Below are 5,365 nucleotides of genomic sequence, written 5' to 3'. Positions count from 1 at the left end.
TTGCCTGTTAGGGAAGGCTGGGTTCACCATGGTGTGCCAGGACAGAGAGGAGCTTTGACTGGACTAAACAATAGCTGCCTTCCCGTGGGAGGGCCAAGACACCAGAGTGGCAGAACAGAGTGCTGGGGTGTCAGGTTAAGTGTTGGTTTGGGTATAGCCTGAAGGTAGGGAGAGGCAGTTCCCCTCGCTGCTCCGTAGGCAAGTACCAGGGTATTGAAGATGATAAGACGATAAGGAAAAACTATTCAAAAACGTTTCTGTGTTCTAAGTATTATGCAGATTATACTGACTTTGCGTGACAATGCACTAGTGTACCTGTACAGAATACAGAACAGTCAGGAAATATTTTCAGAAATGTTTCTGTATTTATGCAGATTCGAAAGATCAATCTATACTGACAATGCAATACAGACAATCTTGACAACAACAAAAAATGTACCTGTTGCATTCTGTGGAAGATGACGGGGATCGGGTCCTGGTAACTAGAACTTCATCCCTCGTTCTCAGAGTTTTGACACGTATGTGTTGTCTGTGTTGAAGAAAGAAAGAGAGTAAAAAAACATTCCATCAGTGACAGACTTTACACATGATACCTGGCATGGGGCAACCGGTGGGTTATCAGTGACAGACCTTACACATGATACCTGGCGTGGGGCAACCGGTGGGTTATCAGTGACAGACTTTACACACGATACCTGGCATGGGGCAACCGGGGGTTATCAGTGACAGACCTTACACATGATACCTGGCGTGGGGCAACCGGTGGGTTATCAGTGACAGACTTTACACATGATACCTGGCATGGGGGCAACCGTGGGTTATCAGTGACAGACTTTACACACGATACCTGGCATGGGGCAACCGGTGGGTTCAACCAGTACCCATAGTTCACCTTTCAACTCAGACAGTTCCACTGACTAGACCACTATCCGTAGTTCACCTTTCAACTCAGACAGTTCCACTGACTAGACCACTATCCGTAGTTCACCTTCAACTCAGACAGTTCCACTGACTAGACCCGCTATCCGTAGTTCACCTTTCAACTCAGACAGTTCCACTGACTAGACCCCTATCCGTAGTTCACCTTTCAACTCAGACAGTTCCACTGACTAACCCGCATCCGTGTAGTTCACCTTTCAACTCAGACAGTTCCACTGACTAGACCCGCTATCCGTAGTTCACCTTTCAACTCAGACAGTTGTACGTAATTAATCTTTCATGGACATTACGTTCCATTGCGTGACACATCCCAAAGCAGCCTTCTCCTCATATCACAGTGACATAATGAGAGCTATGACATAATAGCTCATTGACTGAATAAGAATATGGGGCTCGCTGACAGTCACACTTCGCGGGGGAAAAGAATCTACGGTTTTCAGAATCTACGGCGTTATGACCATGACCTCATTGTCAGTCTGCGATGTGAATCCCTCAGGCCTGAGGTCAGGGGTCATTAGACTAAAGTAGTAGATGATGGCTTGCAGATATACAGTAGAGACACGGAGAAGTCATGTCAGTGAAGACATGACGCGGCGGTCCTTACCTGGGTAGTCGTCAGAGACGTGCACAGAGAAGGACACCCTGGAGGGGAGCAAAGAAACACATTCATACATGATTATCCAAATAATAATCAATAATTCAGTCAATCAATCCAATGTMTTTTAWAAAARMCTTATTACATYAACAGTTGTCGCAAAGGGACAGAACAAAGCAGGTGTGTACAGTAACTGTCAGTAACTACCAGTTAGTTATAGTAAATAGAAAATGCATTATTGTTGACCCCTGTGACCGGATCGTCTAATACTTCAATAAGATCTTAATGAACATGACGGTGTACTTTTACAGTTTCTCAGTTCCTAGTTGACTCAACACTGGAGCCGGTGAAACTGGCAGGCTAAGCGGTTCTGTGTGGCTCAATAGAGAGCAGGCAAGTCAATTTCATATGTTAAAATTATGGAACTTGTCGATAACTTAATTCACACACAACTTTACGCATCCTGTTAAAAAGTAGAGGTTCACAAAACAGGTTTCCCCATGGGTGCCTCCCAGAATAACTTGAGAGTGTTTATGAGCAACACCAGACCCAATTAGCATTATTCTGGTGTCGGCTCAATCAAACTCCCAATCTACTAAATTAGTTCTCTCTCCCAGCAGTAGGAGAGTTTTGAGGGATAGGCTTTGTCACAAAYGACATCCTATTCCCTAGTTAGTGCACTACTTTTGACTAGAGCCCATGAGGTTCTGATCAAAAGTAGGGCACTATATAGTGAACGTGATGCCATTTGTGACGCAAGCCATGGATCCAACACAACGGCTGAGCCAGCAAAGGAACAGAAAAGTCAAACCCATATGCAGTATTTTTAGCATGTAGGCTACAAAAGAAGTCTGTCTGCAGTTTGTACCAGGGGGCAGAGTACTTGAGAACTAAGAAAAAGCAGAACATCATTAAAAAGGTGTGAGTTTCAACCAGGTGCTCAGAAAACATCAAAACATCAAACAAGAAAATGGCACAAACCCAGGTGAATGATTTAAAATACTCATTATTCAAATAAGGCCTTCACAAATGACTGGCAGACATAATGCTGTGTCATAACAGACCATATTGTAAAGTCAAGGTGTCCCTGTGAGAATGTAAGGGCAATAAAKTCAGTAATGTTATATTTCCTGTCTGTTCATAAAGCGTACATTCAGACATTACACTTCTATAAACACATGATGAACATGGCCATTATAGGTACGGAGAGCAGGATTATAATTCCATTATTTCCCCCTGTCTTTTCAACAAAAACAAAAAAAAAGACCAAATACTCTAAAATGAATTGAAATTAAGTGCATATTTCAAATATAGTCAACAGACATACATCCCATAACTGTCTACATTACAGTGTGTYTCCGTGCTGTCCAGAGAGTGTAGCTGTGGAGGCAAGGTGCTGTTAATGAGTGATAACTGATTTAATGTAAATATGATATTAACCCTCCATTCCCAATGAGTTGTGAATATCTGCATATTCTGGAATATTCTGGAAGCAGAACGCACGTTGCCAATCTCGTTGACCCTGCAGCTGTGTACTGTGCTGACTGAGGCAGCATCAAACCTCCGCGTCTCTTAAAGACGTCCAAGGTCTACAGGTCGACATTCATTCTGCTCCGATTTTCCTCAGGTCGACTTTCATTCTGCTCCGATTCCTCCTCCACTAATCCTCAGGTCGACTTTCATTCTGCTCTGATTCCTCCTCCACTAATCCTCAGTCGACTTTCATTCTGCTCTGATTCCTCCTCAGGTCGACTTTCATTCTGCTCCGATTCCTTCTTCACTACTCCTCAGGTCGACTTTCATTCTGCTCTGATTCCTCCTCCACTAATCCTCAGGTCGACTTTCATTCTGCTCTGATTCCTCCTCCACTAATCCTCAGGTCGACTTTCATTCTGCTCTAATTCCTCCTCAGGTCGACTTTCATTCTGCTCTGATTCCTCCTCCACTAGTCCTCAGGTCGACATTCATTCTGCTCTGATTCCTCCTCCACTAATCCTCAGGTCGACTTTCATTCTGCTCTGATTCTCCTCCACTACTCCTCAGGTCGACTTTCATTCTGCTCCGATTCCTCCTCCACTACTCCTCAGGTCGACTTTCATTCTGCTCCGATTTTCCTCCTCCACTACTCTCATGGTCGACTTTCATTCTGCTCTGATTCCTCCTCAGGTCGACTTTTCATTCTGCTCTGATTCCTCCTCCCACTAGTCCTCAGTGCGACTTTCATTCTGATTCATTCTGCTCTGATTCCTCCTCCCTAATCCACACTAGCCGTAACTCGCCTAGTGTGTGGACAGAGGTTATCAAGTTTATTTTTTATTGTACCGTATTTATCCAGTTTTTTTTCTCTCATTGGAGATAACATCTCTTATCCAAGACAGACTGCGTCCAATAGCAGCAGGGGGAACAACGTTTCAGATAAAACAACTTCCATACCATACACAAACATTAACACAACATTAAACACAACATTAAACACAACATTAAACCACAACATTACGGTAGTACAACAATTAATATTATGTTAAAAAAACACAAAAGTCTTGACAAAAAAAAACTCCTAAAGACAATTACTCTCTTCTATGATATATACATCGATCAAGTGTTTAAACTCAACCAACGAAACTAGATCATCAAATGTTTAAATGTTCAGGAGACAATTCCAGGACCACGGTGGCGAGTAACTAAAACTATTTCTACCATGCAAGTAGCCAGGGGGAGTAATTGACTACATGTTCATCTGTAACTGTAAGCCGTACATTGCAGTAACAATATTGTAATCAGATTACTGATACTTTTGAATATCGAGATGATTCTTCTTGGATTACTGTTAAATTCAGAAATATTTTTAGAAAAAATACATGATGACACCTCTCTGTTTTCTTAATGAAATTCAACTTCAGCGTTGAACTAAGGTGCAAGTTTAAGATTGTTCCACTGAGTGGGTCTGACCACCAATCAGAGACCACTATGATGACACACCCAAATGATGACCACCAATCAGAGACCACTATGATGACACACCAAATGATGACACCAATCAGAGACCACTATGGATGACACACCAAATGATGACCACCAATCAGAGACCCTATGATGACACACAAATGATGACCACCAATCAGAGACCACTACGATGACACACCAAATGATGACCACCAATCAGAGACCACTATCATGACACACCAAATGATGACCACCAATTCAGAGACCACTCTGATGACACACTTAAATGATGACTACAGCAGAAGGTGTAGTCTACAGGAGGACAGCAGCGGTGTAGTCTACAGGAGGACACGGTGTGTAGTCTACGGGGACAGAGAGTGGTGTAGTCTACAGGAGGACAGAGGTGGTGTAGTCTACACGAAGGACAGCGGTGGTGTAGTCTACAGGAGGACAGCAGCGGTGGTAGTCTACAGGAGGACAGAGGTGGTGTAGTTCTACAGGAGCACAGCAGCGGTGTAGTCTACAGGAGGACAGCAGCGGTGTAGCGTACAGGAGGACAGCGTGGTGTAGTCTACAGGAGGACAGCAGAGGTGTAGTCTACAGGAGGACAGCAGCGGTGTAGTCTACAGGAGGACAGCGGTGGTGTAGTCTAAAGGGGACAGAGGTGGTGTAGTCTACAGGAGGACAGAGGTGGTGTAGTCTACAGGAGGACACGCGTGGTGTAGTCTAAGCGAGGGACAGCAGAGGGTGTAGTCTACAGGAGGACAGCAGCGGTGTAGTCTACAGGAGGACAGCGGTGGTGTAGTCTACAGGAGGACAGCGGTGGTGTAGTCTTACAGGAGACAGCAGCGGTGTAGTCTTACAGGAGGACAGCGGTGGATCTCTCTG

The 5,365-nt window shown here is 44.2% G+C and overlaps 1 long non-coding RNA gene across 1 annotated transcript in view; it reads right to left on the bottom strand.

Moving 5' to 3' along the window:
* Positions 1–1,543: 1,543 nt before the first annotated feature.
* LOC112076764 (uncharacterized) overlaps positions 1,544–5,365 on the bottom strand; it is a 37,819-nt gene continuing 33,997 nt past the window's right edge. Inside the window, exon 3 of the long non-coding RNA XR_002895260.2 lies at positions 1,544–1,581. This is a non-coding gene — a long non-coding RNA (uncharacterized lncRNA). The remainder of the gene's footprint in view (positions 1,582–5,365) is intronic.

Source organism: Salvelinus sp. IW2-2015, unplaced genomic scaffold (assembly GCF_002910315.2).
Source record: "Salvelinus sp. IW2-2015 unplaced genomic scaffold, ASM291031v2 Un_scaffold4003, whole genome shotgun sequence".
Lineage (NCBI taxonomy): Eukaryota > Metazoa > Chordata > Actinopteri > Salmoniformes > Salmonidae > Salvelinus > Salvelinus sp. IW2-2015.
This window is presented reverse-complemented; position numbering and strand designations above follow the sequence as displayed.